A 27,518-nucleotide genomic window follows, 5' to 3' on the forward strand; every position below is an offset into this window, starting at 1 on the left:
CTTGTAGGTTTAGGAAGCAGAAGCTTAGATTTTGTCATGGTCTGAGTATGTGTTTTTTTTAGTTTTTTTTTTTTTGCAAGGCAAATGGGGTTAAGTGACTTGCCCAAGGCCACATAGCTAGGTAATTATTAAGTGTTTGAAACCGGATTTGAACCTAGGTACTCCTGACTCCAGGGCCGGTGCTCTATTCATTGCGCCACCTAGCTGCCCCTGAGTATGTGTTTTGATCTTCCATGGAACTAAAGTAATTCTCTATGGTCAGATTCTTCTTTTTCTGTTGTTTACTCATTCCTCAGCCCAAGGCTAATTTACAGCACTTCCAAGGCTCTGGGGTTGTTTTTTTTAGTGGGGGACACCCCACTGGGACCTTTGTTCAAAGGTCTTATGCTCTCTAGCCTGTGCTTTGATATGTAGATGGCTCAGCACTTCCCTCTTCCCTGTGCTATAAGGAGGGATCCAGCTTGGTTATTTAGTATGAAAGCCCAAACTGCAATATCTGGATGTGGGCAAACAGCAGAGAAATCTCTGCAGACTTCCCTTACCCTCTCTGGGGGTGTAAACTGCTTTCTCCTGATTCTCACTGCAGATTTTGCAACTGATGCTCCCTCACTCTTCATTCATTCTGGTATAGCAGAGTTCTCTCACCGCCCCTTCAAGCTGTTGCCCATGATGTCCTATGCTGGGCTGGGTTGGGCTGGGCTGTGCCAAGGCTTGTTTTTCCATCCCCTGGTCCTGGTGAAACACACCTTTCCTGCGGAACTTCTAAGTTATCTTGAACTGGAAAAATGTATCACTCAGTCTTTCTGTGGGTTCTGTGTCTCTAAATATTGGTTAGAGCCATCCTTTGCTTTTGGGGGTTTGGGGGTTTGAGTTCCCAGGAAATGCTGCCTTCACACTGCCATCTTGGATCCACCCCCAGTCTTGAACAATATAGTAAAAGTTGTATATATTTATTTATATTTATAGTCATTTTATGTATGAAGAATTAGAACTAAGGGAAAAGAAAGAAAACCATAAGATAGGAAGGAAAAACGTAAGAGAAATTTTTTTAAAGTGAACATAGGGACAGCTAGATGGCTCAGGGGATAGAGCACTGGCCCTGGAGTCAGGAGTTCCTGAGTTCAAACCTGGCCTCAGACACTTAAAAATTGCCTAGCTATGTGGCCTTGGGCAAGCCACTTAACCCCATTGCCTTGCAAAAGAAAAAAGTGAAAAAAAAAGTAGTTATTCTGATTCTGTGAGTTTTTGTTTTGTTTGTTCTGTTTTTTTTGTTTTCTTTTGCTCTCTTTTATACATGGATAGTCCACCATAACAGGTCTCCCAGTGTTGTCGTAGATCTCTGAAATGCTGAGAAGAGCTGTATACATCATAGTTGGTCATCTCACAATGTTGTTATTAATATGTACAATGTTCTCTTGGTTCTGCTCCCTTCATTCAGCAGCAATTCAAGTAAACTTTCCATGCTTTTTTAGAGTCCAGTCATTCATGGTTTCTAATAGAATAATACTCTATAACATTTATATACTATAACTTGTTTAACCATTCTGATTGATGGGTATCCCCTCAATTTCCAATTCTTCTTGCCACTACAAAAAGAACTGTTATAAATATTTTTGAAAATGTTGAACTTTTCACATTTATTTTGATTTTTTGATAAAAGACTATTATTGGTATTGCTGACTCAAAGCATACACTCAGTTTTATTGATCTTTGGGCATAGTTTCATATTCTTCTCCAGAATAGTTGGATTAATTCACAACTCTACCAACAATGCATTAATGTCCCTATCTTCCTACAATCTCTTCAATATTGATGATTTTCCCTTTTGGTCTAAGAAGATATACTCTTCTTAATTGTTTAAATTTGTATTTCTCTACTAGCTAATGATTTGGAGCATTTTTCATATCATTATATAGCTTTAATCTCTTCATTTGAAAACTACACAGTCATATTCTTGGAACATTTTTTTTCAATTGGGGAATGACTTGTAACCTTATAAATTTGATTCAATTTTTTGTATATTTTAGAAATGAAACCATTTTCAGAAACTATAGAGTTGAAAATTATTTCCCAGCTTCTATTTTCCTCCTAAACTTGCCTGCATTAATTGTATTAGTACAAAAGCTTTTCAAATTAATATAGTAAAATTTCTCCATTTTGCAATTTATAATGTACTCTATTTCTTCTTTGGCCATAAATTTCTCCCCTTCCCATGTATTTGACAAATCTGATCTGTTAATTGGTCTATGGTATCACTCTTTATGTCTAAAACCTATACCCATTTTGACCTATTTTGGAATAGGGTGTGAAATATTGGGTTTTTACCTAGTTTTCTTCTTGCTATTTTCCAATTTTCCCAGTAGTTTTTGTCAAGTACTGAATTCTTCTCACAGAAGCTCATGTCTTTGGTTTTCTCAAACAGTAGATTACTTTAGTCATTTACTACTGTTTCTTTTGTACACCTTCTAATCCACTGGTCCATTATTGTATTTTTTGTTGTTGTTGTTTTTTCAAGGCAATGGGGTTAAGCAGATTACCCGAGGTTGCATAGCTAAGTATTAAGTGTCTGAGTATGAATTTGAACTTAGGTCCTCCTGAGTATAGGATCAGTGTTCTATTCAAAGTGACAACTTGTTGCCCCTCATTACTCTATTTCTTAACCAGTACCAGACTGTGACTTAATAGTATAGTTTTAGATCTGGTACAGCTAGGCCACCTTCCTTTGCATTTTAAAAAGTGGCCTCTAGAAAAAAATGATGGGAAAATTTATAAAAACATAGTTCTGAGGGGAGGCTAGGTGGCATAGTGGATAAAGCACCAGCCCTGGAGTCAGGACTACCTGGGTTCAAATCTGGTCTCAGACACTTAATAATTACCTAGCTGTGTGGCCTTGGGGAAGCCACTTAAACCCATTTGCCTTGCAAAAACCTAAAAAAAAAGCCCCCAAAACAACAAAACATAGTTCTGAAAGCAGGCTCTCCGATAATAAACCTGAGAGAATTTGATAGTATATTTAAGAAGAAAAATACATACATATAAAAATAAAAATGTCTGAGGTCATGCTTCTTCAAAGACTATTTGTTTATGACTTATAAAATCTCTGAGAATACTAGCTTGGGAAATTCATTATTATATGAGTTTATAACAAATTATATAGCCAGCTTGTGATGGAGGTACAAGACATATGGGTTATGATATCTACATGATATGGTGGAAGTGAGATACTTGAGATAAGAAATCTTAATTAGAGGAAAGAGAGAGCCATAAGATGAGGGGAAGACAGATTAAGAAAAAAAGAGAAACTAACTTTGAAGTCAGAAGCAGAATTGTGAATTCATGCTGATTTTTGAAAGAAGCCAAGCTCATCTAAGCCCAGTGAGGAACACAAGCTGGAGCATCTGCTGAGAATTAGACTGGAGAAAAGTAAGAAAGTAGATTCCTTTATTGTTTGGCAAAGTTAGCGCATATATATATATATATATATATATATTCATATATATACATATATATTCATACATATATCCTTCTAGGCCTAGAATATCATATATATTCCAATATAAAGGGATTCTTTAATTGAAAGAGACTATATGTGTATATATATATACATATATAGTCTTCTTTGTTACCTTTTATCACTTTAGCAAAAATCCCTTCTAGACCTAGAATATCCCTGAAGGTTCTATATTTAAGGGGAATTTTTTAATTGAAAGAGCCTAACACTGTTTCTTATTGAAGAGAGAATGTTTATAAATCTATATGTATCGTCTCCTTACGTTATCTGTTTTCAATAAAAGGCCTTGATACAAGATAGTTCAGGTCCAAGACTAGTACTCAGTAAGAAAAATGCCACTCAGGAGTACAATGGAATAACTGGAAAAGGAGACACTTCACACATTGGTGTATATTTAAGCCAAACTATATCCTTCAGTGGTCCCACCATCCAATAAAAGAGACTCATTTTGTATAACAAGTAGTTCAAAATTTGTTGACTTTAATTTAGGGCAATGCTCTGTGACCAATTTGTGCTTAATAAATAGCTATTGATATAGCACAAATTGGTCACAGAATATCATGTTCCCTCTCCTGCTAATAAATTTATAAAAACTCTTCTGAAAGCTTATTCAAACCCTATTATGTGTAGTATAATTCTTTCTAAGGTGATTAAATATTTCAAGATCATTATTCCAGAGATACAAATATCCCTTTTATGTATCTCCATACTCATGGAACTTCCTTGCAGGTTTCTGCAAGTTTAATACCACTATCACCCAATGACTATGTGTATTTTAGTGAGAAAATATGACCCATATTTATGTAAGCATTGTTGTATTATAATTACATTTGGTTTACACTTAATAACTATTCAATGGTTTAGTATAAATGGTATTATCTTGGCTGATGGGTAGGAGTAGGAACAACATCCATATTACTAATACAGACTGAATATTTCTTGCAAGCTCTAATTGTAATTTGGAACTGTCTATTTGACATCTAAAACTATTTATTTCATAAATTTCTCAAACTCCCTGGGTGCTATCTAAATATAGAGAAAACATTAGTTTTAATGTATACACTTTCAAAATTATTTTATTATTTTAAAATGATGTATTTAGGAACAAAGACACAGGGAACTCTGTTTTAATAGGAGTGAATCAGTGGTATTCATAGATAATGACACTACAAATTTTAGACAAACCAAAATTGAATTGCCTTTGTATTACTAAGGGCACTATTCCCTCTATTACAATGACAACAGAAATCCAACTGATGGAGAAAAAAAGTAAATGGGAAAGCTTAATTGTTTCTTAAACTATCAAATATAGTAACCATGTCAATAGCAAAAATATGTACTTTCACTTTCCTATATTATACATTTCAAGAGAAAATAAAATTTCCTTCTCTTCTTTTGTGCAGTCTTTAAACATATACTGATAGAACTGATCTTAATGTGTTTTGGGTACATGATTTTCATCCCTGCCTCATTTCTTCAGCCTCACAATTAAAGCTGAATGGTGCACATGACACTATAGCACCTTTGAGGATTTGTGTTCTCTTTTAAACTGATAATCTCTCTAAAATTACTTTGTTTATGAGAACACAACATATGCTGCATTTTCTCTTGTTGTAATATATAAATCAGCTAAAGTAAGCAAGAAAAATTCCATGTGAGCTTCAGGCACATATGGGAGTCAAACTATGAATGAATATGGCCCATTGTAATCATCACTGCACTTGAAATATTATTTCTTAATAAGTTAGGGTGGTACTTTATTTTTTACTTTTAAATTTGAGTAGTAAAATGGTGAAAATATATTTGAAAACTTTAATGGGGTGGCTAGGTGGTGTGGGAGGTGGCTAGGTGGCACAGTGGATAGAGCACTGGCTCTGGAGTCAGGAGTTCCTGAGTTCAAATCTGGCCTCAGACACTTAATAATTACCTAGCTGTGTGGCCTTGGGCAAGCCACCTAACCCCATCTGCCTTGCAAAAAAAAAAAAATTAATGTAGAATAAAAAAAAAGAAAAACAAACTAGGATGATCTAATAATGCATGTTGTGATGTCATAAGTCAATTTTATTTATCTGTAAAGGGGAATGCAGCATAATTTTGAATGTGGTATTAGGAAGAAGATCTGTGTACTCATTATATCCCTAATGCTGCAAATTACTTCACTTCTCTGATTCTTTATTTTTTCATATGAAATGAGAATACAAACATGTGCTTGTGTGTGTGTTTATAAAGATATATATGTATATACATAAAATTTCATAGAATTGTAATGATATTTCAGTGAGATAACATACTTAAAAGTTTTGAAGACTTTAAAAGACCATATAAAATTAAATTATTCTTGCTATGTAATGATCTGAATTTCTCTTGGGGATAGAAAGTATAAATGAATTCTCTAATGAGAGGTCATTTTTTGCATATGACTGAGTTGATCATGATAAAATGAGGAAAATAGAATAATCTTAGTTTGAACAATTATATAATGAAGTATTCTTGGTTCTTTTGATGATAATGAATTTATTCTGACAAAATCATCAAATGCAAACAAATGCACATTATAGAAAAATATATGCATTTTATGCATATTTAAAACTCATACATCATCCATTTTAAAGAATACTATATAAATCAGATTTATAACTGACAAATTGCTTTGGGAAGCAATAAAAAGACAAGCAAAACATCCACCATGAAATAAACTTCAGTCAAGTGGTACCAGTACTAATAACAAAAAGCTATAGTCATGCTGAATTTAAAAGATATTAAACAAACCTAAAAAATGTCTTTTACAACAAAAGTTGTGTTAAAGTACAAGGTTCTGAATATGATGCATATGTCTTGATAGCTCTTGTTGTCTTTTCTATCTCATTATGAGTTTTTAATATGAATAAATTTCATCTAAAAAAACTATAAATGGTCTAGAATTTGTATTTTCTGAAGATGTCTATGGCAAAAATGTTTATTGAAATTGTAGCATGGGGAGTTAAATGAAATATAAACACATATTCTTTATTAAAATTATCTTTTGATATTTATGTCAATTAAATATCTAAAACTGGAAATGTATTCGGATATTTGTGAATATTGTAATTATTTTCAAACAATTTTCAAGCCTAAAGTTATTCAGTTACAGTTTTTTAAATTAGATTTTTGAATTTAGTTTCCATTTCTCCCTAATGTTATCAATTATTAATGAGACATTACATACGAAACTCATTTTATTACACATATAAACTCTTTTTATGACACCAACATGGTGCTGATACCTAAACTAAGAAGACCCAGAACAAAGAAAATTATAGACAATTTCCCTAATGAATATTGATGCAGCAATCTTAAATAAAATGTTATCACTGAGATTACAGCAAGTTATCACAAGGATAATACACCATGATCAGATTGGATTTAAGCAAGTTTGGGAGGGATTGTTTAACTTTAGGAAAACATTCAATATAATTAAACATATCAGTAGTAAAACCAGCAGAAAACATATGATTATCTCAAGAGATGTTCAAAAAGACTTTGATAAAATACATCCATTCCTATTAAAAACACAAGAAAGTACAGTAATAAATGGAGTTTTCCTTAAAATAATAAATAGTATATATCTAAAACCATCAAAAATAAATTTAATGAAAATAAACTCAGAGAATTTCCAATGAATTCAGGGCTGAAACAAGGATGCCCACTATCACCATTACTATTCAATATAGTATTAGAAACATTATCACTAGCAATAAAAGAAGAAAAAGAAATTGAACGAATCAGAATAGACAATGAGGAAGCAAAACTTTCACTCCTTGCAGATGATATGATGGTATAACTAGTGAACCCAAGGAAATCATCTAAAAAACTCATTGAAACAATTAACAAATTCAGCAAAGTAGCAGGATATTAAACAAATCAACAGAAATTATCAGTATTTCTGTATATGAAAAACAAAGCCCAAGAACATGAGATAGAAAGAGAAATTCCATTTAAAATAACTGCAGAGGGGCGGCTAGGTGGCACAGTGGATAAAGGCCCTGGAGTCAGGAGTACCTGGGTTCAAATCTGGCCTCAGACACTTAATAATTACCTAGCTGTGTGGCCTTGGGCAAGCCACTTAACCCCATTGCCTTGCAAAAAAAAAAAAAAAACCTAAAAAAAAAATAACTGTAAATAACATTAAATACTTGGGAATCTACCTCCCAAGACAAACCCAGAAATTGTATGAACACAATTATAAAGCACTCCTCACCCAAATAAAGTCATTTTTAAATAACTGGCAAAAAGTGAAATGCTCTGGTTAGTTTGAGCTAATATAATAAAAATGATAATTCTACCTGAATTAAATTGCTTATCCAGTGCCATACCAATCAAATTACAAAATAAATACTTTACCGAGCTAGAAAAAATAGTAATAAAAGTCATCTAGAGTAACAAAATGGCAAGAACAACAAGGAAACTGACGAAAAAAATATAAAGGAAGGTGGCCTAACTCTACCAGATCTAAAACTATACTATAAAGTAGCAGTCATCAAAACTCCCTACTACTAGTTAAGAAATAGAGTAATGGATTAGTGGATTAGGACAGGTTCAAAAGAAAATGCAGTAAATTACTAGAGCAATCTACTATTTGACAGGCGCAAAGACATCAGCATCTGGGATAAGAACTCACTATTTGACAAAAATTGTTGGGAAAACTGGAAAATAGTATGGTAAAAACTAGGCATAGAACTACATTATACACTCTATATCAAAATAAGGTCAAAATGGATACATAAAGGGCAATAACATAGATAAATTAATAGACCAAAAATATTCTATCTAGCTGGTCTATGGAAAAGGGATAAATTTATGACCAAACAAGAATTAGAGCACATTATAAACTGCAAAATGAATGATTTTTGAATATGTTAAATTAAAAAGTTTTTACACTAATAAAATCAATGCTGCCAAAATTAGAAGAAAAGTGGAAAGCTGGGAAAGAATCTTCACAACCAGAAGTTCCAATAAAGGCCTCATTTCTAACATATATAGAGAATTGCATCAAATTTATAAGGTCACAAGTCATTCCCCAATTGATAAATTGTCAAAAGATATGAACAGAGAATTTTCAAATGAAGAAATTAAAGCTCTCTCTCTCTCTCTCTCTCTCTCTCTCTCTCTCTCTCTCTGTCTATATTTTATATATATATATATATATATATATGCATATAAAAAATGCTCCAAATCACTATTGATTAGCGAAATTCAAAATTAAACAATAACAAAGTATCATCTCACATCTATTAGATTAGCCCAGATGAGAAAAAAGGAAGATGATCAATGTTGGAGAGGTTGTGGGAAGACTGGGACACTGATATATTGCTGGTGTAGTTGTCAACGAATGCGATCTTTCTGGAGAGCAATATTGAACTATGCCCCAAAATCAATAAAACTTTTCATACCCTTTGACCCAGTAATTCCAATTCTAGGACTTTATCCAGAAGAAACTGTAAAAATTGCAAAAAGTTCTACATGTTCCAAAATATTTATAGCAGCCCTTTATGTAGTGGCAAAGAATTGGAAATTGAGGGGATACCTATCAATTGGGGAATGGCTAAACAAGTTATGGTACATGAATATTATGGAATATTGTTGTTATTTAAGAAACAATAAATGGTCAGACTCTAGAGAAGCATGGAATGACTTATGGGACATGATGCATGCGAAGAGAGAACAATTTACACATCAACATTATGAGGTGAACAACCTTGATGAAAGCAACCCCTCTTGGAAGTCCAGAAAGCTAGGACAACCATGTTTTAGTTTATGGACTCTATTATCCCCAACTGGAAGAAGAAGAAAAACAAAACAAAACAAAATACACAGAAAAAAATATCCCTAACGAATCTGATGAATGCTTTATAAAAATTATCTCTTATATATCTCTTTCCCTTAATCCTAATTTCTCACATTGAAAATAACCAATCTGTAAATAGTTTATAAAAAATATCTATGTAAAATACTAGCTTGACTTTTCCCTGCTTGGGGTGGGGGGTAGGAATGGGGGGTGAAGGGAAATTCTGTAACTTAAAAATATACACATGCACATGAATGAAAATAAATAAATGAATGAATGAATGAATAAATATAGGAAAAATCTGCATCAAAACATGAAATCCTTTTTGAGCTGTTAAATGAGTACTTAATCTTCACCTCAGACCCATCATTCAAGACTCATATTTTCTACAAATTCAGATTATGATTTAGGTTCATTTTTTTGTTTGTTGTCACCTTTTTTGAGTTATTTAAGAGGTCACCAAATGCTGGGCAAATAGTCCTTTGACCCAAATACTTTGATCTCTTGAAATTCTGAGGTTGATATCAAGACTAAAACTATCATTGCAGGATCCTTGTGTGAAGGGAAAGATGCATAAAAGAATAGAGTGGGAGTTTTGAGATCCAAGATTAGGTTCTTTAGATCTTTTGTAATGAGTCATATGTCATCAGAATTGATCTAATTGTAGTATCACCAGAAGATGCCAGTGAATATGCTTAGAAACATCACATATTACATTTGCATTGTGCTATTTTTGTAATATGAAAACCTGTTTAGTCATCTGAACACCCACACTATCTTTTGCAAAAAGATTCTTATAAATTTTAAATAATCTCATAGTTCCAAAAGTCCTTTTTTCTATAGAGATACGCAAGATCATATGTATTTGTACTCAGTCACATATGTATGTATATATGCACAATGAATATATGCATATGCATATATAAATACAATATATGCATATACATACATACAATATATGTGAATGTATAAAGAGGCACATTTAGTTGCTTGATGAACAGAATGAAATATCCTGAATGATATTTTAAAAAACAAATCTTCAAAACAATGAATAAATGTGTAAAAAAGTAGAATAAACATATTGTGAAATGACCAACCTTGATGGAAGCAGCTCCTCTCAGAAGTTCAGGGAGCTAGGACAACCCTGTTAGACCAACTATGGATGATTTTGCCCCCATCCAGAGGAAGAAAAACAAAACAAAACACACACACACACACACACACACACACACACACACACACACACACAAACACACACACACACACACACACCCCTTTAGAATCTGATGAACACTTCCCAAAAATTATCTCTTATTTATCTCTTTCCATTAATTCTAATTAATCCTAATTCCTCAAACTAAAAATTATTAATCTGTAAACATGTTTTATCATAAATATATATGTACAATCTTAACCTGACTGTTAACCACTGAGAGGAGGGGGTGGTAAGGGAGGGAAGGTGGAAGGAAATTTTGAAACTTAAAAATATACATATGCATATTGATGAATGTTGAAAAAACTTTCATAATATGTATTTGGAAGGATAAAATATCAATTAAAAAAGAAAAAAGGAAAAGGCAAATAATTAGAACAAAAAGATCAAAAGAACAAAATTTATAGAATATGGGTAAAGTATATCCCAAGGGAAAATGTCTTTCTTAATTTATATTAACAGGATAGAAAAAAGAAAAACTAACAATGCAAAACAATTATAGAAAGAGAGAGGAGATATAATTATCAATAAGTGCTAAATGGGAATATATAACAGAATAAAAATAATTAAAAGAAAATGGATAAAATAACTAAAAGAAAATGGGTTAAAAAAGCCATGATAGGAAAACTTGCTTTCATTTCAGAAACTGAATCATATGATAAGTAAAATTGAATAGCCAGGATAAAGTTTCTGAATTGAGAAACCAGAAGACAAACACTATATTTTTAAAGAGGTATTACTTACATATCTTATAATCTTTAATTCACTATCTATAAAATGATAGGTTGGACCACGTTTATGAGTTCAAAGTGGACTTTTCTAAATATATCATGTTCTGTTTCCTATGGGCATGTAAAAGTTTATGCCCTACAGAATGAGGCCCTTTCTAGCTTGCTCAAATGTCCTTTTATTTGAAAATCTTCCTCTAACATCTCCATTTCTTTTCATGAGAATTATTGTATCTATGTAGGTCCAAACACAGGCTAGCAGATTAATGCAATCACCATAGTTTGCATTTTTTCAGTGACTAGGAAGTATTATCAGTTCATTTCTCTTTTTTTCTATATTTTTCCTTTTTCTTTTTTCAATTGATAGTTTATTTTATTTAATTATTGTAATTACATGATGTGAATGTTTTTCAACATCCATCCACATGCATATGCATATTTTTAAGTTACATGATTTGCCTTCACCCACCCTTCTCACCCAGCTCTCCTGAGCTGTGAATAGTCAGATGAATATTGTATGCACATTTAGGTTTAAAATATTTATAGATTAGTTATTTTAGGTATGAGGAATTAGGATTAAGGAAAAAGAAATCCATGTGACAGGTAAGAAATATATGAGAATTTTTTTTAAAAAGTGAGTGTATTATAAATTCAGATTCTGTATATACGTGTGTGGGGGTTGTTGTTTTGTTTTGTTTTTCCTATTCAGAACTGGGATAGCATTATCCATAGCAATTCTTGCTCAAACTCTGAACTGCTGAGAGGAGTTACATCTATCAATGTTGATCAAACACACAAAGTTGTTAGTGTGCAAAATGTTCTCTTGGTCCTGCTCCCTCTCCTGAGCATCAGTTCCTAAAATTCATTCCATGCATCTCTAGAGTCTACTCATTCAGGGTTTCCTGTAAAACAATAAATTCCATAATATTAATTTACTAAAACTTGTTCAATTGATGGACATTCTTCAATTGATGGGAATTCCCTCAAATTCCAATTCTTTGTCACTACAAAAAGAGCTTCTATGAATATTTTGGTTTGTGTGGAGCCTTTCCCATTTTTCATGATTTCCTTCTGGATGTAGTTCTAGAAATGGAATTCCTGGGTCAAAGTGTATGATCAGTTTTTTTTCCTTTGGACATAGTTCCATATTGCTCTCCAGAATGGTTGAATCAATTCACAACTTTACCAACAGTGCATTAATGTTCCAATCCTCCCACAATCTCTTTAACATTGATCATTTTCCCTTTTTTTGTCATCTAAGCCAATCTGAAAGGTGTGAGATGATACTTCAAAGTTGTTTTAATTTGCATTTCTCTAATCAGTAATGATTTGGAGCAATTTTTCATATGATTATATATATAGCTTTAATTTCTTCATTTGAAAACTGTCTGTTCATATCCTTTGACCATTAATCCATTGGAGAATGACTTCAAACCTCATACATTTGCTGTAATTCTCTGTATATTTTAGAAATTAAACCTTTATTAGAACACCTGTTTGTGAAAAATGTTTTCCAAGTTTTCTGTTTTCCTACTAATTTTGGCAGTATTGGTTTTATTAGAGAGAAAATTTTTTTGATTTAATATAGTCAAAACCATGAATTTTACAATGCAATTTATAATGTATTCTATTTATTGTTTGGTCATAAATTTCTCTGCTTTCCATAGGTTTATCAAATAGAATATTTCTTGATCTGCTAATTCGTCTCTGTTGTCATATTTTATGCCAAATCCTGGACCAATTTTGACCTTATTTTGGTATAGGGTGTGAGATATGGGGCTATGACTAATTTTTGCCATACTTTTTCTAGTTTTCCCAATAATTTTTGGCAAATACTGATTTCTCATCCCAGAAACTAAATGTCTTTGAATTTGTAAAAAGGAGATTGCTTTTGTTGGTTACTACTGTTCCATTTGAAGCTATTCTAATCCATTGATCCATTACTTCTTAAACAGTACCAGGCAACTTTGATCACTCCCACTTTATGGTATAGTTTTGGATTTGGTGGAGTTGAGCTACCTTTCTTTAAAATATTTATCATCATTTTCCTTGATTTTCTAGACTTTTTGTTGCTCCAGATGAATTTTGTTACTATTTTCCTCTTGCTTAGTAAAATAGTTATTTTGTAGTTTGATTACTATGGCACTGCATAAGTAATTTAACTTCAGTAGAATTGCCATATTTGTGATATTATTTCAACCTCATCACAAGCAACTGACATTTTTCCAATTGTTTAGATCTGACTTTTATTTGTGTGAAAAATCCTTTGTAATTGTACTCAGACAGTCTCTGGGTTTTCCTTGTAAGTTAGATTCCCAAATATTTAATGTTGTCTGCAGTTTCTTTAAATGAACTTTGTCTTTCTATCTCTTGCTCTTGAGCTATGTTGTTTATAGAAATGCTGGTGATTTTGTGGGTTTATTTTATATCCTAAAACATTGCTGAATTTGTAAATTGTTTCAAGGAGTTTTTCAGATGATTTTCTTGGATTCTTTAAGTAGACCATCCATATCATCTGCAAAGGGTGATCGTTTTCCTTCCTCATTGCCGATTCTGATTCCTTCAATTTCTTTTTCTTCTCTTATTGCTAAAGGTAACATTTATTATACTATGTTGAATAGAATGGTGATAATGGGCATCCTTATTTCACCCCGTTTCTTATTGGAAATGTTCCCAGGTTATCCCCATTACATCTAATATGTGTATATGGTTTTAGGTAGATATTGCTTATTATTTTAAGGAAAACTTCATTTATTCCTAAATTTTCTAGTGTTCTTTTTTTTAAATAGGAATAGATGCTGTACTTTATCAAAGACTTTTTAGCATCTATTGAGATAATCATATGATTTCTGTTGCTTTTGTTATTGATATGTTCACTTATGTTGAGTGTTTTCCTAATATTGAAGCATCTCTGCTCACCTGGTATAAATCCTTTCTGATCAGAGTAATACCTTTCTTTGCTAAAAGTTAATTTAAGATTTTTGCATCAATGTTCATTAGGGATATTGGTCTATATAATTTTCTTTGTCTCTTTTGGTTTTTCCTGATATAGGTATCAGCACAACTCTGTTGTCATAAAAGGAATTTGGAAGAATTCCTTTTTAAAAATAATTTATGTAGAATAGGAATTAATTTTTCCTTAAATTTCCTTGTACATCCACCTGGACCTGGAGACTTTTTCCTTAATAATTTATTGGTGTTTCTTCCATTTCTTTTCAGAAATGGGGTTGTTTAAGTATTTTATTTCCTCTTCTGTTAATCTGACCACTTTATATATTTGTAATATTCATCCATTTCATTCAGGTTCTCAAATATATTTGCATGAATTCTGGCAAGATAGCACCAAATTACCTTTTTAATTTCCCCCTCATTGGTGGTTGGTTCACCCTTTTCATTTTTGATACTGGTAATTTGGTTATTCTCTTTCATTTTGTTAGATTTACCAAAGTTGTATCTATTTTATTGGATTTTTCATAAAATAAGTTTGGTTTTATTTATTAGATCAAAGGTTTCAGTTTTCTTTTCTATTGAGGCATTGACTCAATGTAATTTCTCTTTTGTTTCTTCTATATGCATACATATATTAGTATTTCTATTTCATCAATATAGTTAACCCTGCCTAAATTTAAATATAATAATGATGTAGCTAAATTATTCAAAAATAAATTTCATATTTTCATGTTTCAGGGATTATCTTTCTATACTTTCTATATTGAATATATGTATGTACTTTATTGAATATATGTATGTTTGAATTGGGTATTGATAGCTACATGGTATTTATTCATATAACACAAGCATGACATTAGGAAATGAGATGGCAGAGTCAAGATGGAAGAGAGAAATCAGGAAATTTCTTAATCTCTCCCAGGTTTTACTCTGTAAAATTTTGTAATCAAGCCTCAAATTGGATTTTTCAGCAATAGATCCTACTTCCAACAGAATGGAACATCTTCCAGCAAGTTCTGTTTTGGGTTGGCGTATGAATGAATCAAGGGCAGAGAATGAAAAACCAGTGTTCAGGTGGTGGAGAGAGGCAGAGACCAACCAGAAGTTTTCAGATACAGGAGAAATCTCCATTGGAAGACCCTGGACTCTGGGCTCAGCAAGTCAATGGCAAAATGGCCTAGCTGGCAGACCTCCAATAAAGGGATTCTAGAACCTCATTCAGCTGTTGTGATTGGACTGGATAATCCAGCTCAGATAGCAAGCTGCTAGAATTTCTAACCTGGAAAGTCTAAGCCACTGTTGTTCCCAACGTTGAGTTCCCAACATGAAAGGCCCAGGCCAGTTAACAGGCCTCTAGCATCTCAACAATGAAACCAGCACAAGAAACTTGGGATAATATCCAGTAACAAAACTCAAAATGAGAAAAAAAAGAGAGAAAAGCAAGATCTATAGAAAATTATCTTGTTTTAACGAGCTAGAAAAAATAGTAACAAAATTCTTCTGGAGGAAGAAAAGGGTAAGAATAGCAAGGGAACTTATGAAAAATGTTAAGGAAGTTGGCTTATTAGCGCTATCAGATCTAAAACTATACTATAAAGGGCATTCATCAACACTGCTTGGTCCTGGTTAAGAAATAGAGTAATGGATCGATGGATTAGGATAGGTTCAAAAGAAGTCACAGTTAAAGGTCTAGCTATCTACTATTCAACAAATGCAAAGACATCAGCTTCTGGGATAAGAACTCACTATGTGACAAAAATTGTGTGAAAACTGGAAAGTAGCATGACAGAAACTAGGCATAGATTCACATCTCACACCCTGTGCCAAAATAAAGTCAAAATTGGTACAGGATTTAGAGATAATGGGCAACATCATAGATAAATTAATAGATCGAAAAATAATCTATCATATCTATGTGAAGGGAATAAGTTTATGACCAAACAAGAATTAGAGCATATTATAAACTGCAAAATGAATGATTTTGAGTATATTAAATTAAAAAGGTTTTGCACTAAGAATATCTATGCTGCTAAAATTAGAAGGAAAGCAGAAAGCTGGAAACAATCTTTACAACTAGGAATTTTGATATAGGTCTTATTTCTAATATATAAAATATTATATTAATATAATAATATATTAAATAAATATATTTTCTTATTTATATGAAATATATTCATATTTTATTTATTCATTTTATGAAATTATTTATTTATTGTGGGAGGAGTAGGACATTGATGAATTGCTGGTGGAGTTGTGAACCAATATGGAAGTATGGCCAAAGAGCAATAAAACTGTCCATACCCTTGGGATCTGATACTGAGTGAAGAGAGTAGAAATCAGAGAACAGTGTACACATCAACAATAGCATTGTGAGATAAATAGTCATGATGGATGTAGCTCCTCTCAGCAGTCCAGAGAACTAAGAAAACTATATTTGACTGCCTATGGACTATATTATCACCATCCAGAGGAAGAAAACAACACACACACACACACACACACACACACACACACACACAAACACACACACACACACAAACTACCATTCCGAATCTGATGAATACTTTAAAAAATTATTTCTTATGTATCAGCTAGGTGGCACAGTGGATAGAGCACTAGCCCTGGAGTCAGGAGTACTTGAGTTCAAGTCTGGCCCCAGACATTTAATAATTGCCTAGACATGTGGCCTTGGGCAAGCCACTTAACCTCATTGCCTTGCAAAAATACCTAAAAAAGAATGTATGTACAATGTTAACTTGACTGTCTGCCACTGAGGCCAGAGAGGTGCGAAGGGAGGGAGGAAGGAAATTTTGTAACTAAAAATATACATGGGCACAGGACAGCTAAGTTGCAAAGTGGATAGAATACTGACCCTGGAGTCAGGAAGACCTGAGTTCCAATCTGACCTCAGACATTTAATAATTGCCTAACGGTGTGACCTTGGGCAAGTCATTTAACCCCATTGTCTTAAATAAATAAAAAATAAATTAAAAAATATACATATGCATATGGATGACAATAAATAACTATTTTTTAAATAAATTTAGCTTGGGTATAATGATGGACAAAACACCCTATCAAGACGATAGCAGAAAAAAAAAAATTACATGCAAAGCTGCAAAGGGGAATATGAATTCATCTCCAACCCAAAAAGACTTCTTGGAAGAACACAAAAATTATTTTAAAAATCAAATAAAAAACTAGTGAAAAGAAATACAAAAGAAATTTCACATATTACAGAGGAAGCACAAAAATTGACAAGACAAAAAAAATCCTGTACAAAAACAATTCAGCAAATGAAAAAAACAAATGGAAGAAGATAACAGCTCCTTTAAAAATTAAATTAACCAAATGGAAAAGATGAAAAAAGTAATGGAACAAAATAATTTCTTGAATAGAAGACTGAAGAATGGGGCAAATGGTGCTCAGGACTCTATGAGTTATTAAGAATCAGTTAGGAAATAAAAATGAAATATAGAAGAAATAGTGAAATATCTCATTGGAAAAACAATTGATCTGGAAAATACATCTAAGAGAGAGAATTTAAAAAAATATTGAACTACCTGAAAACATTGATCAAAAGAAGGGGGAAAAAGGCTGGACAACATTGCCTAGATATCAAGGAAAATTGCCCTTCTATTCTAGACTCAGATGGTAAAGGGATCATTAAAACAATATGCAAATCATCACTTGAAAGAGATAAACAAAATGAAAATGGCAAAAACTATTGTAGCCAAATTCCAAATCAAGTAGAAAATCCTGTAGGTGGCCAGAAAGAAGAAATTCAAATACGAAATAGCCACAGTCATTATTATAGGACCTGGCAATATCAACATTAGAGGATCAAAGGGTCTGGAATGTCATATTCTGAACAGGAAAAGATTTTGGCATAGAAACAAAAATCAACTATCTATCTTTCGATGGGAAAGATGAACATTTAATGAAAAATGGGGTCTTTCAAACTTTTTTGATGGAAAGATCAGAGTTGAGCAGAAAATTTGAGCTTCAAACTGGAGACTTATGAGATACATAACAAAGGTCAACAGGGAAAAAAGGAAAAGACTGCTATTTAATAAGATTGAACTGGTTGTATCCCTAAATGGGAGGAAGATTCTCATAAATCAGTATATTCAGAATGAATGTATGACATAAGTTGATTTTGATGGGATAATTTAAAAAATATTTAAAAAGGGATTTTAATAGAACAGGAGGAGAGGAAGAATGAAGTAAATTGTATCTTATATACAGAAACAAAGGGCCTATTACAGCAGATAGAGAAAAGGGAGAGGGAGAGAATTGCATGAACTTTACTTTTATCGGGTTTGGTCAAAGAGGGAATAACAAAGACTTAGTTGGTTTTAGAAATTTATCTTACCTTGCACACATTAGGAGGGAAAGGAGGGGATGGGAAGGAGGGAGTGATAAAAGGCAAGGGAGGAAGGAGGGAAAAGTAAAAGGGGAAAACAATAAGAAAAAAGGGGGTAGAATGAGGAGGCAGGATTCAGAGGCAAAATGCTGGTAAGGAAGAATAGGATGAAAGGAGAAAGGAAAGTACAAATAGAAAAGAGATAGGATGGAGGGTATTAAGGAGTTAGTCATTATTACTATGAATGTAAATGAGATGAACTTTTCCATTCAACAGAAGCAGATAGCAGTGTATTAAAAACGAAAATCCTATAATATGTTGTTTACAAGAAACTCATTTAAAGCAGAGAGATACATATAGAGTAAAGGTAAAAGGCTGGAGAAGAATATATTATGTGTCAGCTGAAGTGAAAAAAGCAGGGATAGCATTCCTTATCTCAGACAACATAAAAGGAAAAATAGATCTCAACTACCTATCTCATAACTGCATAAAAGTAACCATAAAATAAACAAGAAGAAAGTTAAGGATGTGAATGTTTGTTTGATAGTTGGTTCGTTCTCATTCTTCATAATTGAAGAAGATCAAAATGACATCACTATGTGTGAGGTAAATTATAGTGTAGCCTACTGTGGCTGATAAGACCAATATGAGTTTAGAATGCCCTTCAACAGGTTGGTAAAAGTAGGCCATGTGAACACCTGGAGTGGGTGTTCAAAACTAACACATGCCACTTTTCCTCTGAACTAATTTAATTCTGCCTTTCTCATAGAGTACATAAAAATCTCACAATCAAATGCAGAAAACAAGAGATATTAAATGCATAATTTTATACTATGATCAACAAAAAATCATGTTTTGTCAAGGACCATAGAGATATGGACTAAAATTATTTGGAAACTAAATAAGCTAATTTTAATAAATGGCTAGATCAAACAGCAAATCATAAAAATAAAAATTTCTTCCAAGAGACAACATACCAAAATTTATGGGACATATTCAAAACACTTAATAGGGGAAATTTTATATCTCTAAAAGTTAACAAAAATAAAATGAAGAAGAAATAAATTATTGGGCATGCAGCTAAATAAGCTAGAGAACTAAAGGGTAAATTAAAAATCCCCAATTAAACAAAAAGTGAAGCAATCTGAAAATCAAAGAAGAAATTATTAAATTAGAAAGAAAAGAATTGAAATAATAAATAGTGACTGAATTTTTTTTATTTTATTTTATTAATTTATTATTTTCATCCATTTGCAAGTAACAAAATTCCCAATTTACAAAATACTTTCAATTTACAAATTTCCTTCCACCCTCCCTTGCCACTCCCCTCCTCTCAGTGGTGAATAGTCAGGTTAGCATTGTAAATACATATTTTGATAAACATGTTTACAGATTTGTATTAATTCTTTTCAGTGTAAGGAATTAGTATTAAAGGAAAGCACAACATAAGAGATAATTTTTATAAAGTGTTCATCACTGGACTCTGTGTGTGTGTGTGTGTGTGTGTGTGTGTGTGTGTAGGAAATTAAAGTGATAAATCAGACTTTTTTACAATTATATGTCAACAAACTTTTGACAATATGAGAGAAATGAATGAATAATTACAAAAGTATAAAATGCCCAGCTTAACAGAAGTGGAAAATAAATATACAAATATCACCAATTCAGAAAAGAATACACTGAACAATCCATCAATGAACTGCCTACAAAACTATACAGGTTCATATGGATTTAGAAGTGAATACTACCAAACATTTAAATAAAACTTAATTTCAATACTATATAAATTATGACACAAATTTAATGCTGATACCTAAACTAGGAAGAATCATAACAGAAAGACAATTATAGAACAATTTCCCTAATGAATATTGATGCAAAAATTTTAAATGAAATATTAGCAAAGCAATTACAGCAAGTTGTCACTACAATAATACACTGAAATCAAGTAGGATTTATACTAGGAATGCAGGATTAGTCCAATATTAAAAAACTATTGGTATAATTGACAATAGCAATAATAGAACTTATAGAAATTATATGATATTTCAACAAATGCTATAAAATCTTTTGACAAAATGCAGCACCTATTCTTTTTAAAAACACTAGAGAGCACGAGAATAGTTTTCCTTAATTGATAAGCATTATCTACCTATAACTATCAAAAAGATAATATGTAATTTTAATAAGCTAGAAGCAATAATATTAGGAATGAATTAATGATGCCCATTATCACCCCTATTATTCAATATTGTATTAGAAATATTAGCTTTACCAATAAGAGAAGAAAAAAGAAATTGAAGGAATAAGAAGAGACAATGAAGAAAAAAATCTCTCACTCTTTGCAGATGAGCAGATATTATACTTCAAATATTCTAAAAATCAACTAAAACTAAACCTTTAGCAAAGTTTCAAGGTCAAATTAACATAAATTACCAACATTTGTATATAGTATCAACACAGAAGCAAGAGATAGGGAAATTTAATTTAAAGTAACTTTACATAGCATAGAGTACTTGGGTGTCTACCTGCTAAGACAAACTCAGAAAGTATTTGAAAACAATTATAAAACACCTTTTTAAAATAAAATCAGATCTAAATAATTAGGCAAAATGTCAATTGCTCCTGGGTTGCTTGAGTTAATAATAAAAATGACTACCTAAATTAAATTACTTATTATTGCAATACTTATCAATCTATCAAAAATAATTTATTGAGATAGAAAATATAGTAAGAAAATTCATATGGAGAAACAAAATGTCAAGAAGACAAAAGGAATTAATTAAAATATGCAAAGGAAGATGGTCTAGCCATGACAATATCTAAAATTATATTACATATCATCAGTCATTAAAATTGTTTGATACTAAGAAATAGAGTATGAAAGGAATAGATTAGAGAAAAAAGAAGGAATAGTAAATGAATATAGTGATACACTGGTTTTTTACCCAAAGGCTCTAGCTTTTGGTATAAGAACTCATTCCTTCATAAAAACTGCTGGGAAAACTGGAAAATGATATGGCTAATAAGCTAAAGTCAAAATGGATACAAGATTTAGACATAAAACATGATTCCATAAGCCTATTAGGAGAACAAGGAACAGATTATCTGTCAGATATATGGATGAAAGAGCAGCATATGACCAAACAAGAGAGAGAGGGAGAGAGAGAGAGAATATTTAAAATGCAAAATGGATAATTTTGATTACATTAAATTGAAAAGCTTTTTCACAATAAAACCAATGCAACCAACATTAAAAGGAATGTGGTATGTTGGAACACATTCTTTACAGTTAGTGTTTCTGATAATGGTCTCATTTCTAAAATATATAGAGAAATGAGTCAAATTTATAAGAATATAAGTCAATTCCCAATTGATAAATGCTCAAAGTGCTATTGACACCTTTCATATGTAGAATTTAAAGCTATACATGGACATATGAAAAATGCTCTAAATCATAATTGATTAGAGAAATACAAATTAAAACAACTTTGAGGTACCACTTTGCACCTATTAGATGATCAATATGAAAAACAAATGGAGAATGAGCAATGTAGGAAGGGATGTGGGAAAACTGGGGCACTAATGCACACTTGGTGGAATCATGCACTGAGCCAGCCATTCTGGTAGCAATTTGGAATAAATTATTGTGCTCAAAGTATAATAAAACTGTGCATACCATTCGATCATGTAATACCACTACTAGTTCTGTAAAAAAATGAGATCAAAAGAATGGGTATAAACTGCACATGTACAAAAATATTTATTGTAGCTCTTTTTGTAGAGGCAAAAAATTTGAAAATTGATAGGATGTCCATCAATTGAGGAATGATTGAACAAATTGTAGTATATGAATGTGATTGAGTACTGTTGCTCTGTAAGAAATCATGAGGAATGAGACTTCAGAAAAGCCTGGAAAGTCTTGCATGAACAGATGCTGAGGGAAGTGAGTAGACCTTGAACAACACTCTACATATTAACAGCAACATGTGTGATGAACAATTCTGATTGACTTACTCAACTCAGCAGCACAAATTTAAAGATAATTCTAAAATAACATCCACATCTAGAGAAGAAACTATGGAATCTGAATTTAGACAAAAAGCTTAGTGCTTTCAATTCAAAAATTTTTAACCTACTACATTTTTCCCCTCTCATGATTTTTTTTTATTTGATTTTACTTTCACAACATGAATAACTTGGATTTTTAACATAATTATACATGAGTAGCCTATATTAGATTGATTTCCGTCAAGGTGAAGGGGAATGGAAGGGAGGGAGGGAGGAAAATTTGAAACTCAAAGCCTTACAAAAATGATTGTTGAAAACTATCTTTGCATGTAATTGGAAAAATAATTAAATAAAATATTGATAAAGAAATGAAATGAGGTAGTTTTGAATCATTATACTGTTGCATGGAAACCATAAATAGACTTATTGTCCTAGGACCGAAGTGTATCTGAAATTATAAGCTTTTTATTTTAAGTGCATGGGTATTCAAGGAAGCATATGTTTCTTTCTTTGATTTTTTTAGGTTTTATTTTGCAAGGCAATGGGCTTATGTGGCTTGCCCAAGGCCACACAGCTAGGTAATTATTAAGTGTCTGAGGCTGGATTTGAACTCAGGTACTCCTGATTCCAGGGCTGGTGCTTTATCCATTGCACCACCTAGCCACCCCAAGGAAGCATAAGTTAAAAGAATTTCTTTGGACTGGTGTTAATGAAATAGAGAGAGTTCAGGTACTGGGAAAATCCAGGTTGTCTAATCCTTCACTTCTGATACACTGACTTATTTTGCCAAATGGACTAGTAAATTTTTTTCATGTTCTATATTCAGCTGAGTATATTATCAAATTTTAATGGGACATTAAAATTTCTTGTTGTATAGATCACATCTGTTCATTGCTAAAGAAGGTCCTTAACAGGTTTTAATGCAGACTCTATGGAACAAGTGACTCCCCTTGATGCAAAATATTTATTATAGATTGGAATGTTAAATCACTTGACATTTTTACAAAGTGGCAAAATGTGACAGTTCAATCCCTCACATTACTTCAACAAGTGATATGTTAAGTGATATTCAGTGAATTATGCAAAATTATGTTCTTGCATGTTTGCCTGTCAGAATTGTGTCCATTACTTATAGAGAATCTTAAACAAGGTTCTGGAGTGGTTTTATTATGTCCTGTTTATGTTAAGAGTTTAGAAATGGTGAGGAGGAAGGAAAGGAAGATTAGGGAAGATCATCTCACAAAATCAGGGTGTGTGAGTAGACAATTTATACAGGCAAAATTGATGGATGGAATGGAGGAAGCAGCTGACACTTAACTCACTCTCATATGAAGCTGTCAAAGTAAGGAAAACACACTGAGAGTGCCTAGTAAAGAAATACATTTTACTCAACAGAGACACACAAGAGAAGGGTGAAGGGAATTAGAGCAGATTACAGGCAGTATTAATACTAAACAGAAAAAAATCCTTAGGATGTACAAAAAATATTTTATATATTTTTTTGAAATCATGTAGAGAAGCAAACTATGTTAGGGTGCCCATAAATTGATAATAAATATAGGTTGTGTTATTAATTGTGAGAGAAAGTACTATTGCAATGTAAGGAATGTTGAAGGAGATGGTTTTAGAGAAACCCTCAAAAGACTCATAAACAATTAATGCAGAGTAAAAGGAATAATACCAGGAACATAAGAAAAAAAGTGTTAAAGATATACAAGTTGAAAGAATTAATACTTAATAGTATAATAGAGTATAATAATAGCTCACATTTCCAGAGGACTAAGTATGAAATATACTATCCTTCCTTCATACAAAACAAGCACAGAATGTTCTACCTTAGGTCAGGTACAAATAATCCATGGGAACACTTGGAGTGGGGACTCTAAACTTACATATGTCACGTTTCCTTTGAGCTGCTTCAATTCTGCCTTCCTCAAAGGGTGCAGCACCCTCACTGATGAGGGCACTCCATGTTGGGTGACTTGTGCCAGTGACTCCCATGCTGTACAATCAATTCTAAAATTCTTCAATGAGACTTTCAGGGTGTCTTGGTATCACTTCTTCTGACCCCCTTGTGATCACTTCCCCTAGGTGAATTCTCCATAAAATAATTTTTTTTTGGCTATCACACATCTGACATTCTTACAAAAATGGCCTGCCCATCCTAGTTACACTCTCTGTTGTAATGTTGTAATGCTAGGCAGTTTAACTTGCGAAAGGACCTCAGTGTCTGGTATCTTCTCCTGCCAGGTGATCTTCAGAACCTTCCTAAGACAATTTAAATGGAAGGAATTTAGTGAAGACCTTTAGTTTAATAGTCAGTCTAATACCTCTTTTCTCTCATCCTTTCTTTTGGAGTCTCTCAAATACATACATATATGCAAACATTATACATACAAACACATTCAGTATCAGTAGCATGGACACATATAAATACACATGTATGTATATTTCCAGATAGGCATGCTTATGCCTATTCTCAATGGCCAGTAGAGTTTGGCTCAAAATTCTATTGTATCTTTTTTAAAAATTTTTTCTATTGTATCTTAATATCCTCTTTGATTCATTTTATTTTTGCAAGGCAGTGGGGTTAGGTGGATTGCCCAAGGCCACACAGCTAGGTAATTATTAAGTGATTGGGGCCGTATTTGATCTCAGATATTCCTGACTCCAGGGCTGGTGCTCTATCCACTGCATCACCTAGCTGCCCCTTCTTTGTTTTTTATTCTGCCCCCAAAGGAAACTAATAGCTGCATTTTCCTCTTCTGAAATTTTTCAGTTAACATCGTGAATACCTCCAATGCTTCATATATATATATAATATGTGTATAAGATATATGTATATTTGCATTAGTATATTGTAGTTATAAAGTATATTTTTTTTTCATTAGCCAAAATTTGCCTGACATCCGGTAACTGCTCCAACAGCCACTAAAGCCACTGGAAGTGAAAATTTAGAAAATATTTTTCTACTTTAAACCCTTGGAACTGCTAAATACTTTAACTGGTATGATTTTATCAATAGCAAAGACGTTAGAGAAGAAGTATTAACACCTATTTTATAACTGCACCATAATGGCTGTGGGGCTTTTCCAATTAACTGAATCCTTACAAATGTGTTGTTTCCCCCATGGGAATATCCCTCAAAAGTAGCGACAATTTTGCTTTTTTTTATTTGAATCAGTATTTAACAGTATTGCACAAAATAAGTTCTAATTAAATCACTCATTCATTGTTTCTATGAGAGGTAGCTTTAAAATTACCCAGACATAAGTGAAAGTTTTTCAGGAAGGTAACAAATCTTTCTGACTTCTTTCTTCTAAGGTATTTCTTATACCTCTATTCTAAGATATTAACTATTCAAAAATTAATTTCATTTATAATGAACCTTACAATCCTTTCAAACAGCTGTGTCTAACAATTCAATAGAATATGGAAACCGATTAGAACCATTTAGGGGAATTCCTTAAATCAGGGACTCTCTTCAAGCATCTAATTTATTGCTAATTACTTATAAACATTTTTAATATAAGTATATGTCTAGTTATCATCATATTAGGTACCATGTGATACTTACATATAAAATCTATTATGAAAAATAAATAGAAATATAATCAAATAATTGTATAAAAATATGAAACAGTGCCAGTTATTTAGTAGGTATTTAATAATTGTTAATTGACTGATTGCAAGTAGACAATAAATGATCATTTGTTACTGATATCATACAACTATTGTGTATATAGTATTAGGTTAAGCATTTAAGGATAGCTCCATGATTGTGGAATCACACATGTGATTGAGCAAGGGAATTATAAATCACATATAATGCATAAATTGCTCATATGCCCATATATACTAGACATATATGTGAATGTAGCAACACATATTGCTAGTATATTTGTGTTAATACACTTTTCCATAAAGATATATTAAACATTTTATATGGAAAAGATTGAAAGCATCTATGAATCTTACATCAGATTTTAAAAATAATTTTTTCCAAAGTAATACAAACTCATTGATTTTATACATATATATAAGTATGCATATAATGTAATTTCTAAAAATGTATGTATGTCTCTATGTGAGTGTTCACACACATGCATATGTATGTATATACATACACACAAAGAACATTATATAAGCTTTAGTCAACATCCAATATATTAAAATTATGATTACTAATACTCCATTTTTTTTACTTAGTAGATGTCCTAGGAATTTGTTGCTGATGAGCATGATAGGAATTAAGGTGGGAGAGTACTTTGTAAATTTAATTTTAGTAATCATAAATGATCAGTGACTGGCCTAGAATTTTAAAGTTTTTTAAAGTTCTTTCCTTCCTCCCTCCCTTCCTTCCTTCCCATCCTCCTCTCTTTTTCCCTGTTTTTCTTATTTTTCATGACTAGATAGGGTAGTTCCCTTTAAAATCTAAAAAGTTTAAGTATATTAAGTATTTAAGTATATTAAGTATATTAAGTATATTAATATTAAGTATATTAGTACCTGATAATTATTTCATTATCCTCATTTTCATAAATAAAAATATCACATATAATTCAATGAATCAAATCACAAATCAGATAAATCAACAGGATTATATTAAACTGTTTTGCCACACACTAAGTATTTGTTATACAAAAAAGAAATAGCTTCTGCCTTCCAGAATTTATATTCTACTGAGTGAGAAATCATCCGTTGTAGATGAAAGATAATTTAAAAAGAGTAACATTAGTCAGTGGCAGGGTTTTGGGGTGTGTGTGTGTGTGTGTGTGTGTGTGTGTGTGTGTGTGTGTATGTGTGTATGTGTCTGTGTGTGTATGTGTGTATGTGTATATATACATACACACATACATATATATAATGTTAGGTTTTATGCTTATATGGGTATGTACTCAAAACTTTTTCTCTGA

Source organism: Macrotis lagotis, chromosome 6 (assembly GCF_037893015.1).
Source record: "Macrotis lagotis isolate mMagLag1 chromosome 6, bilby.v1.9.chrom.fasta, whole genome shotgun sequence".
In the NCBI taxonomy this organism is placed as follows: Eukaryota; Metazoa; Chordata; class Mammalia; order Peramelemorphia; family Peramelidae; genus Macrotis; species Macrotis lagotis.